The sequence below is a fragment of the Borostomias antarcticus genome (genome assembly GCF_949987555.1).
Source record: "Borostomias antarcticus genome assembly, chromosome: 14".
NCBI classification, from domain to species: Eukaryota; Metazoa; Chordata; class Actinopteri; order Stomiiformes; family Stomiidae; genus Borostomias; species Borostomias antarcticus.
The window spans coordinates 9,768,650-9,781,149 of NC_140247.1; the positions used below are offsets into that span (position 1 = coordinate 9,768,650).

General features: G+C 49.0%; 1 protein-coding gene across 2 annotated transcripts in view; it reads left to right on the plus strand.

The window, feature by feature from the left end:
- Positions 1-12,500, plus strand: part of ppp1r1b (protein phosphatase 1, regulatory (inhibitor) subunit 1B) — a 19,065-nt gene that overhangs the window by 861 nt on the left and 5,704 nt on the right. The window lies entirely within an intron of this gene.

A 12,500-nucleotide genomic window follows, 5' to 3' on the forward strand; every position in this document is an offset into this window, starting at 1 on the left:
GTGTACTCACCATTCTCAGTGTATACTAGGCTACTATACAATTAGTGTCCAGTAGTGGGGCAGTTTCTCAGCATGTGTCACTGACACCCAAGAGCTTTGCTCTGTGTTGATGTGGAGGAGCCCTTGATAAACGCACTGAACTGCTGTCGTCCCATTCTGGTATCACTCTTCATGACGTATCCGGCTGATCTGAGGTCAGTTTCTCTTCTACTAAGTTTCAAAACACCGTTATGACATTTCCTTCTTAGGTGTCTTCATACTGTATGTTGAGTCGCTCACCGTAATGCAGTCGCGAGTCTTTTGCCTGGTTTTCTAAGTGTAATTGACGTTAAACGTGAAACTCATGACTTATCTGGTCCAGTTGAACCCAGTGGTCAGACATATAGTGAACTCCTGGTCACAGTTAATAATTACACAGCTGACATAGATGAGTTTTTTTTTTTCCGCGTCAGAATGTCTGTGCTCTGTCCTCGTCACTCGAGTTTTTTCTCTTTCATACTGTACGTTACGTGTGTGTGTGTGTGTGTGTGTGTGTGTTTGTATAGTTAAGCTGGCTACAGGCAGGTTGAGGTGGAACCTTCCAGATTCTTCTCCTTGGCCCTGTGGTTGGTTTTATTTTAGACCGAGAGAAAGTGGGTCAAAGTAAAGTTGTGTGGTGCTGTGTGTGTGTGTGTGTGTGTGTGTATGAGATCGGGGCCAGAGACTCGTCCCCAGGAGAGAGGAGGAGAGGTGGAGGAAGAAGACAGGAAGACAGGAGAGTGGGATGAAGAGATAGAACAGGAGGGCTATAAGAAGAACATAGAACAGCTGGGCTATATGGAGAACATAGAACAGCAGGGCTATATGAAGAACATAGAACAGGAGGGCTATACGAAGCTCTGGCTCTCCCTCCTCCTCCTCCCACCCCCCCCCCCCCCCCCCCCCCCCTCTCTCTCTCCCCCTCCCCCCTCTCTCTCTCTCCCTCCCTCCACCCTCCCTCCCCTCTCTCCCCCTCCCCCCTCCCTCCCTCCCCCTCCCGCGCTCTCAGTTGACCTCTGTCTGTAGTACCCTTAGGGGCACCGATCGCCTCCTACGCCGCACGGCGCCCTGGTCAGACTTCCTATTAGGTTTGTTCAGCTAGTTTACAGAGTAAACTCTCCAGGAACTCTCCTGACCCCTTCCTCTTAGGCCGTAGTGGCTGGACCTGGGTCTGGCCGGGTCTAATTGCTGGGAGGCATGTATATCGTATGTTTATGTGTTTGTATACCACACAGCTGTATTGTTACGCAGGAACTAGAGAACTGGAGTGTGTGGGAAACAGAGTGAGCATTCAGGAGAGGATGTGTGTGTGTGTGTGTGTGTGTGTGTGTGTGTGTTTAACAGGAGATGCAATCTGTGCAGAGCTGAGTGTGGGGCCCTAGGGACATGGCATAGGCATAGTTAATGACGGATACTCATTTAGAGGCCCCTCCCATAGCAAACGCCCACACATTCACACACACACACACACACACACACACACACACACACACACACACACACACACACACACAAGGCAAATGTTTATGAACGGGGTTTGATAAATGCGCCACTTACGTCACTGCAACTTATCTGACCGTGTTTATCTAGAAGCGAATGTTTCTGAAAACAGTGAGAACACTATTACACCGTGTACATCCAGAAATATGCGATTGTATTTTCACCACAGAGCAGCTAGCATGACCAAACGGTCCCAATGCCTGTTGGGTAACGCTGTTACCATGACGACTGCGCCTCCCTCGCAGTTGACCTGGGGGGGAGAGGTCAGAGGTCAGATGTAATGGAGTGGAGTGAAGTCTGTCCGTTGGGGTCGTTTGCTTAATGTGAGAGAGGCCTTGAACCCGTGACCCCCGGCCACATACACACGGCTCTGTCTGAGGTGATCTGTGAGACACACATGGACACACGTAGCCTTCGGCCTCGTTCATACTCAACGCTAACGAGCTAACGAGACCCAGCTGGTGCCCTGAAGGCACAGGCTCCTATATTAATAATAACCCAATGATGGGCTTCTTTGTTAATAATAACCCAATCATATACCGTTTTGTTGGCAAGTCTGCTTAATGTATGCCTGGTCTGGGCTGGTCCCATAGTCCCCAGAGAACCAGAAGAGGAACCAGAGAACCAGAAGAAGCTTGGCTGTTTACCTGCACGGTTCCCCAAACGCCCTGGAGCTCACGTGGGCTGACTAGAGAGAGACTAGGGTCATCGGGACGAAGCTGCCTCTCGTTCCCTCGCAGTCAGCTGCTCTGTGGACAGAGAATATACTGTCTGTTTGGACGATTACCCCCCCCCCCCTGTGCCCTCCTCATCCCCTCACCCCCTCCTCATCCCCTCACCCCCTCTCCTGTAACCTCCCTCCGTTTAGACCTTTGGGGCCGGCTCAATGGGTGTTTGTGGTTAAACATTGCCTGTCTGAGGGACTGTCAACATGCACTTCTACCCAGAGCGTCTGTCTCACTGGATGGCAACACGGCATGCTGGGAGAGAGGGCGTAGTGATCTTTCGGTTCCAGGTGTGCCCCCTCTGCATGTGGACGCCGCGTGTGTGGGTCACGGCTCAGCGCGAACGCGTCCCAGGGCGAGCGGAGCGAAACGGCCGCCGGTTTGTGTGTTTTTTCTGTAAATACGAGACCCTGCCAAGATGGCGGAAAAATATTCCGGTCCCGCACTAATATGATGCACCACTGCAGACAGACTAATGTAATAACAACACGGAGAACGTAGTGGGATACCACAGTTTCATAACAAAAAACAGATAAGAACAATGGAAGCCTGTTGCTTTGCGCGTGTGTGCGTGCGTGTGTGTTTGTCTTTGAGAATGTCAAACCGATAAGCTGCTTTGGTGGATTCCCATCCTCACCACATTATTTCTTTTTTATTTTGACAATGCCACTGCTGTTTCAATAGCACCCATTGTGTCTGTGTGTGCTGGTAGAGACTGTATTTACAGTGTCAATTGTGGGTTTACATTCTCATGCGTTGGTCCTAGATAGTTGATAAGATTGTTAGGATAGTCGAACATCGTCATACAACCTTTTGTCTGTGTGTGCGCGTGTTCTGCTGTGTGTTTGTGTGTCCGCGTTTGTTGTGTAAACAGCTCAAGCACAATATTGAACGTGGGCTGCGTAATTTGCCGTGGGATGACACTGTACACACAGGCATCGGAGAATTTGGCAGAGCACGCCTTAATGCATGTGGGCTCATTATGACGTAACACAGTGTGTGCACTGGTCAAATGCCTCCCCACTGCTCATTATTATCACCTTTATTTAAACTCGAAGATCAACTGAGGTATGAGTCTCATTTACAGTGATGTCGAGTAAGTACAAAGTATGCCTTGCACCAAATAAATGATACAAGACAAACATCATCCTACAGTACATTTGTAGAAAAATAAAATTACAAACAAGATTCACATAAAACAAGTACATACAGAATTAAAGTGATCATAAAGTAGTGATTTAAAATAACTAATAAGTGAGTTTCAGGTCTCAGGAGTTCGGTTTGAACTGTTGGGACGTCTAAAAGGAGCCGATCGCAGGCAGCGAGGAGCTTTGCTGATCATTGTTATGATCAACAAAGGCCCGGGTGCCATGTTGGCTTTGGGAACACACACAACTCTGTGACAGTCCTCATTAATCATGACTATAACAGGTCAACCTGAGGAAATCCACCATAGGCATGTCATCTAAAATTAGCGCTCGCTATGTCAATCAATCATCAGATATGCTGCCAGTGTTCTTCCAGGCACATCGCACACCTCATTGTGGATGCGCATCAACGCGTAGCGCCCTATCTCTGGTCGGGTGGGGGGGGGGGGGGTATGGCCTCAACAGCGGTGGGAAGGGACAGATGGACAGGCTGGATCTGTCACGCCACCGGATGTAGCCAGGAGTGGATCAGAGGGGTGACTCTGGGTGCGCCAGGCTAGGATCTCCAGACTGGGGGTCAGACCAGGGTCTGAGTCTTTATCAACATGGGGGGGGGCTGTTTCAATAACACCACTGTAACAGTGCTGTTATCGTTTTGAATATGAACATCCCATGAAATGGTCAATATGAATCTACTCTATTTTCATCAAGGCTTCAATTAGGACATTTTAATGGTTAATGTGACCATTCTTTAGACCTTTTCAATGGAACTTTCAGCCACTAGGGCAACGACTTCTTGGTCCAAGTAAACTGCACTGTAACTGTGCTGTTATTGTTTTGAATATCATCCCATGAAATGGTTGATATGAATCTACTCTATTTTCATATAGGCTTCAATTAGGACATTTTCAATGCGTTTTGTACTTGTAATGTACAGTATGTGTATCTACATATACAGTAGCTATGGACTTGTGTAAGACAGTATTGTGGACTCGATCCCTGCCTTTTTTACCTCCCCTAGTCTCTCCTTCTATCTGTCAGTCAGAGAGAGATAAAAAACAGAATCTATGTTCCCTGCGGTGTACGTTATACTCCACACCTCATTATAGAGACCGTGATTGACAGGTCCTCTGTGAGACCCCTCTCTGTGAGACCCCTCCTATAGGCTCCATCCTGCTTGGGGGGTCCCTGTCACTCACCACCATTCCAACCGTCGCCATAACAAACCCTTCCCATGACAACGTCCGGCGCAACAGCCCCCCCCCCCCCCCCCCCCCCCCCTACTGATATCTCATTATGTGAGCGGTGGGGGGTCAGTGGGCGGGAGGGGAGGGGGGGGGGGCGGGCAGCGCTGGGATAAGTGTGATATCACAGCGCCGGTAGGTACAGTATAATTACATCCCCTTCTTGGGGTCACCGGAGATCGCTCTCCAGCTGCCATCTCCCCAGCTGCTGTCCGGCAGCCCATCTGTTTGAGTAGTTATAGGGTCAAAGGTCATTGTGTGTGTTGGTTAGGTATTACTGTCTGTCGTCATTGTATCTCCGGGGGTCTGGTGTAGCTGGTACTGCATCTGACAAGTTGAGAGTGACCTTGGGCTGTGCGTTTATGACACTGCTACACTCAGAAAAAGGGGGTTGTTGAAGGATTCTTTGGTTGTCCTGAATAACAGTTCTATCTGGAACCAAAGTTCTTTTTTCCTGAGGTTATCGGTGATCCTCAGAGGGGGTCAGAGAGTTATTCATTATCAGCAGTCTTACCTCTTTTAGTTGTTAAGCCCCTTAAAGTGTTCAGCCCACATAAAATCATATCAGAATTAATTATTTTCCTATTTTTGTTATCTGTCTCCTAAAAAAACTAATTACTTTCTTGTTCTAAAATTGAGTTTCCAAACCATGTCAGCAGAACCAAGCTTACCACAGAAGTGTTAGATGCAGTTAGCTTTGCTAATGCCTCATAATAGAAAATGAATCTGAGCTCCCAAAGAGATGGATTACTTTGCACCTGATTGTTTGTTGTGGCCCTTAGAGCCGCTGAGGTAAGCGCAAGAGCCAGCTTGAGCCATTTCATTTCATGAGATCAACTAGGGCTTGAAAAATACGCAGGGGGTACGGTTGTTACACACACACCTACATACACACAGACACACACACACGCACACACGCACACTAGTGGAGTGTGAATGAGGCTGGGTAATGGTTTGCTCTTAACCAGAGATGTGGACAGGGAACAGATGAAAGGGTTAAGGGTGGGAGTAACAGTGAATGAGTTAATGAGAGAGAGAGAGAGAGAGAGAGAGAGACAGAGAGAGAGAGAGACAGAGAGAGAGTGACAGAGAGAGAGAGACAGACAGAGAGAGAGTGACAGAGAGAGAGAGAGAGTGAAAGAGAGAGAGACAGAGAGAGAGACAGAGAGACTGAGACAGAGAGTGAAAGAGAGAGAGAGAGAGAGAAAGAGAGAGAGAGAGACAGAGAGAGAGACAGAGAGAGAGAGAGACAGAGACTGGGGGTAGAGAGAGAGGAGTGTGGATTAGTTCAAAAAGAGATAGAGAGATTAGAAGCAGATGGGAGAAAGGGGGATATTTCTGCGTATAGAGGGCATCGACCTGCTTCTGACAGAGAGAGAGAGAGAGGGAGAGAGAGAGAGAGGGAGAGAGTGAGAGAGAGAGAGAAAGAGAGAGGGAGGGAGGGAGGGAGGGAGAGAGAGAGAGAGACAGAGAGAGGGAGGGAGAGAGAGAGAGAGAGAGAGAGAGAGAGAATTGGATGAAGGTTGGACCAGTGGTGTGCATGCATATCTTTACTCATGCGTGTCTGGAAGATGGTTAGTGTGTCATTGGTTGCGGATGTAGTTTTTGCACAAGCGCTCAATCCTGCGTCACACATGAGCGTCGGCGCGCGGCGATCGAGCTGTCGATCAATCACTTTGTAATCTATGTGTCTGAGTGGCTGAATTAGAGCCGGATCATTAGAGAGAGACAGAACGCCCCCACATGGTATCCAAAGTGCTGCTTCCGCCTCCGTCTCTCCGAAACAACCGCCTAGCGGGACGGGCTAATGTAACGAGGTTCGATGAGGGATTGGCGCTACAGCGCACCGCAGGGCCGACCGGCGTGCCTCTGACTCTAGAGACCGTGCCGCTCCCCGTTGGACAGGCTGGGCTGGTACCACAGGCTGGGCTGGTACTGAGTGCCGCTGGGTCCTAGAGAGAGCCTGTTTCAGCCCCCGGGCCCCTGGGGGCCACGCCGTTCTAGTTTTCTCTGTCCTGTTCTGCGGCTTTTAATAGGCTTCTGCAGCTTAGGGGCGTGTCTCTGGGGGCCAGGCCTATATCAACCAAACCTGCACCCCTAATCAGATGCTCAAGGGGGGGCTAGTTACCGCACACACACATGCATGGTCGCACACACACTCATAGTCATGCTATGTCACACTCTCTCAGAGCAACACATTAGAATTCCAGCCCTGGTCTACTTCCACAGACAGACTCAGCTATCAATCTTTAAATAGAGTTAAAGAGACAGAATTAAAGAGGGGAGGAATGGCTGTCATGAATCAATGTGTTCAAAGTGCTGTCCCACCGCACACAAGCACGGACACACACCCACTCACACACACACACACACACACACACACACATACACACACACACACACACATACACAGACACACACACACTCACGTACACACTCTCTCTCTCTCTCACACACACACACTCATGCACACTCTCTCTCACACACACACACTCTCTCTCACTCACTCACACACACTCTCTCTCTCACACACAGACACAGACACACACACACACACACACACACACACACTCTCTCTCTCTCTCTCTCTCTCTCTCTCACACACACACACACACACACAAACACACACAAACAACACACACACACACACACAATCAATCAATCAGCACACTTTCCCAGCCTTGCACACCATCTGCTTTTAACTAATATACGTCCTATTTGCGAAACAACACCTCATTCAGGAAGGCAAATGTTTTCAGCCGTTCCTAGGAGTGAAGGCCTCCAGCGTTTCTTCCCTGGCGCACAGCGTGGGCAGGAGGCGTGGGATCCAGGGGGGGAGAGACCCGCGGGAGAGACCCACGCCCGCGGAGAGACCCAGCGACGGATTATGAAGGCAATCACTCAGAGAAGGCCAGAGCAGTAAGACCGATATTAACGACGCCGAACAATGGCCGCCGCTGAGGGAGGGGGAGCAGCTGTGAAGAAGGGATAAAGTCTGCCAGGAGTAAATCTCCCGCTGCGTCCCGGTATTAGCGTGATGAGAAAGACGCAGAGGCTCTTATGTAACTGGCGACGTGGGGCGATTTGAGGCTGGAAAATTACAGGAGGCGCAATTATGTTATGTCATCTGGCACTTCCACCCGTCAGACGCCCCTCTACCCATCTCCCAGAAGGCTTTGCGTGTGTGTACCAGCTTCCAGATTCAATCCAGCCAAGTGTTGAATAGGGCCCCTCAGGGCTGTGTCCAGTGAAAGGACTTTGTGTGCGAAGTTTATTCTCTGTTTTTTTGTAATATGGCAACCGTGTCATAACAAACTATCGCCTCGATCCAATATTCTCAGGTGGCTTTGTTTAGTTTAGTTTAGTTTAGTTTAGTTTAGTTTAGTTTAGTTTAGTTTAGTTTAGTTTAGTTTAGTTAAAATAGGGACAGCACATATTAATAAACATTTAAATAAATACATACATAAATGTAAATATGCCAGATATAGCCAACAGGCTAATTTTCTTCTGTAGTCCCTTGTCAGGTTGATGACAGAATAAAAAAATCACAATACATAATTCACAATACACAATTACAAACACACAGTACATAAAACCAGTCCACCTGACCTAAACATTACTCCATACAGTAACAAACACAAAATGCAGATGATACAAATGAGCATCAATGTTATAAATACTTAGCTAGGTGGCTTTGATAGGTTGAGGGTTCCTAGGTCTCACCTTAGAGGAGTAGTTTGCAGTTTAGCATCATAAGCACTATTGTAAGGCTATTTACGATCATAAACAAAGGTCCATATAAAAGTTTTGTATGAACAGTACATGCCCATAGAGATCCATTGTGTCTTTCGGCACGGGCCTTAATATGCCCATAGAGATCCATTAGCTGTGACACGAGCAATGAGTGCTATTAACTCAAGAGTGCCAAGTCTGTCAACACTTTTATACAGACTGTTATGAGATCATAAATAACCTTTTAGAAGGGCTTATGATGCTGAATACCAAACTACTCGTTTAATTAGCCTCTGTAAGGGCCAGTCATGCCACACACCACCGGCCTTCTCAGGTGAATGCGCTGCAGATTCTGACTGTGACCTCGGTTACCTAATGTACCTTTCAGTTACCTAATGTACCTTTCTGGCTTCCCCCTCCTCGGTGTTGTCCACCTCAGGCAGTCTGGGGCTCCGGGGCAGAGGGGGACTGCCCTCACACGGCCCCTGGTAGCGGGCAGGGACAGTAGGGGACACAGCAGCCATCAAGCCCCCGGGCCTGTCCCTGGAGAGAGGGAGAGAGTGGGGCAAGGCAAGGCCAGTTTATTTGTGTTGCACATTTCAGCAACAAGGCAATTCAAAGTGCTTTACATGAGACATTAAAAGCATCAAGACAAAGTGCAACACATAAAAGGTCATATTAAACCTTCTCTCTCTCCACTCACTTACGTACAATCTCCTTCTGTATAGTTGCTCGCTGGCTTTTCACCAGTGCCTCAAACATCCTTTCTGAGCAAGGGACCACATCAGCTGTCAGTGGCCTACTGTTGTGTCACTAGGCACACCTTGCACCAAAAACCCAACTTCTCCATTTCCAACATACATTTAACAGGTAATCCAAGAAAGAGAAAAAGAGAGAGAGAGAGAGAGAGATCAGAACTGGTACTGTAGAGCACGTAGAACCTGCGTGATTAGATTATGACGTGTCTTTGGTATAATAAATGGTATAGATCCATAACCCTTGGTATAATATGGTCAGATCCGTATGTACCACGCCTCAGTTAGCTGCGGTATCTTTCCACCGAGCCGCCCCTGCTTTGGCAACACTGACGCGCCGGCTCTGACGCACGTTTCCCCGTCTGCCCCTGTTCACTGGAGAGCGGGGATCCTCAGGGCTCAACACAAACACACTCCCACACAGAGCAGATTCACGGAAAACAGAGACCAGTCCTGCTTACGGGAGGTTTCCTGGCCGCTTCCTGTGAAGCACCGTAAACAGCCAGCTATGGTTCAGGTTCAACGCCAAGGTTGGCGGCTCTAGAGATCAGCAGGCTCCTCCCCCTCCGGCTCCATCTGACCAACCACCCACCACTCCTCGCTGCTTGTGTGTGTGGTTCTGAACGTACGTGTGTTCTGTTCAAGGCTATACAGCAGCTTGCCTTTTCACACAGGTTTCTATGTGTTATCTAGATGGTGAGTGAGTGGTGAGGTGCAGCAACAGCTGTGTCTGAGAGAGACCAGCAAGGTCAGTCTGGTATGAGAGAGACCAGCAGGGTCAGTCTGGTATGAGAGAGACCAGCAGGGTCAGTCTGGTATGAGAGAGACCAGCAGGGTCAGTCTGGTATGAGAGTGACCAGCAGGGTCAGTCTGGTATGAGAGAGACCAGCAGGGTCAGTCTGGTATGAGAGAGACCAGCAGGGTCAGTCTGGTATGAGAGAGACCAGCAGGGTCAGTCTGGTATGAGAGAGACCAGCAGGGTCAGTCTGGTATGAGAGAGACCAGCAGGCTCAGTCTGGTATGAGAGTGACCAGCAGGGTCAGTCTGGTATGAGAGAGACCAGCAGGGTCAGTCTGGTATGAGAGAGACCAGCAGGGTCAGTCTGGTATGAGAGAGACCATCAGGGTCAGTCTGGTATGAGAGAGACCAGCAGGGTCAGTCTGGTATGAGAGAGACCAGCAGGGTCAGTCTGGTATGAGAGAGACCAGCAGGCTCAGTCTGGTATGAGAGTGACCAGCAGGGTCAGTCTGGTATGAGAGAGACCAGCAGGGTCAGTCTGGTATGAGAGAGACCAGCAGGGTCAGTCTGGTATGAGAGAGACCAGCAGGGTCAGTCTGGTATGAGAGAGACCAGCAGGGTCAGTCTGGTATGAGAGAGACCAGCAGGGTCAGTCTGGTATGAGAGTGACCAGCAGGGTCAGTCTGGTATGAGAGAGACCAGCAGGGTCAGTCTGGTATGAGAGAGACCAGCAGGGTCAGTCTGGTATGAGAGAGACCAGCAGGGTCAGTCTGGTATGAGAGAGACCAGCAGGGTCAGTCTGGTATGAGAGGGGAACTATAAACTCAGCTCTCTGATCCTTCACTGTATTCCTTCCACTGTCCGGTTTATTAACTCAATGAACTACATTGAGTAGTAGTAGTAGTTACTACACGGGCGGCTGTAGCTCAGTTGGTAGAGCGGGTAGTTCAATGATCGAAGGGTCAGTGGTTCGAATCCTAGCTCCGACTGTCCACATGTCGAAGTGTCCTTGAGCAAGACACCTAACCCCAAATTGCTCCCAATGAGCAGGTTAGCACCTTGCATGGCAGCTACCGCCATTGGTGTGTGAATGTGTGTGTGAATGGGTGATTGAGAGGCCATTGTAAAGCGCTTTGAGTGCCGCTAAGGTGGAAAAGCGCTATATAAGTGCAGTCCATTTACCAGAGCTTCAGTACCACACGTAATATCATTACTTTATCTTACATTAGTACCAGATGAACTCAATGCATTTTTCAAATTGTTGAATGTTCCGTTTTCAATGTGCCAGAACAGCATCACAAGCAAGATAAAGGAAAAGATATCGTCATTTTTTTCATGGTAACCCGAGCCTACAGTATAGAGCACTGCTATAGTGTAGGTCATGTGAAGCGAGGGAGTGTTAACCCAGAGAACACCCAACTAGGCCACAAACCCTGACCTCACTTTGGAGTTCACTAGCTCGCTAGCTCACTAGCTAGCTACTATTTGTTATGATATTGTTATAGTAAACACAATGACCCATTGACTTCCAATGTAGCTGATTGCGCACCTGCAGAACAACTGTACTGTAGCTACTGTAGCTCAATACTGAGGCGATCAGGGAAATGATAGTCTCTACGTGTCAGGTTCATGTAAGGCAGACAGAGAATAGGCCCTAAAGTCCAAAACATTGAACTTATCCTTTTAATGTAACTTGCTGAAACCTGCCAGATACCAGATTCCAGATACCCTGTGTTATAGAGTCAACTCCTATAGGGCTGTCGTCTCTGTCCATCCGTCTGTCTGTCTGTCTGTCTGTCTGTCTGTCTGTCTGTCTGTCTGTCTGTCTGTCTGTCTGTCTGTCTGTCTGTCTGTCTGTCCGCCAGTCTCTCCCTTCCTCTATCTGTCTTGTCTGTCTGTCTGTCCTTCTGTCTACTAGTCTCTCTGTCTCTCTCTCTTTCTCTCTCTCTCTCTGCCTGTCTGTCTGTCGGTCTACCAGTCTCTCTCTCTCTCTACCTGTTCGTCTGTCTGTCTATCTGTCTCTCTCTCTCTCCCTCTCTCTGCCTGTTCGTCTGTCTATCTGTCTGTCCTTCTGTCTACCAGTCTCTCTCTCTCTCTCTCTCTCTCTCTCTCTCTCTCTCTCTCTCTCTCTCTCTGCCTGTTCGTGTGTCTGTCTCTCTGTCTCTCTGGCCCTCCCCGATGTTTGTGGGCTCTGGCCGTGGGCCCCCAGACGATAGCGCGAGGGTGTGTAGGGCCACGGTGAGCAGGCTGGGATGGGCTAGGCTGATAAGCCCAACGCTGGGACTAGATTACTCCAATCTCTCCTCTCCGTGTCCCTCCAGTCTGTGAGGGGGAACGTTATGGGGCCTCCACGCTCCACACAGTCTGCAGATAACAAAACAAAACATACGCGCATGCATGTATCCAAGTAGGGCACAAAATACATGTCAAACCGTAAAACGTACTGTATGTCGCTCAAACAAGTACAGCCTTGACGCGTGACTCCCAACAACATCCCAGATAGCTGATCTGGGCCATATACAGGCCAGATCTGGCCCTTGTGGCTTAGTTCCGGCCCATATATGGCCCAGAATCATTACACATCCGCTTGCTATCTGGGATCGGATTGAAGAGTCATAACAACCTTGGACCAGAGTCCTG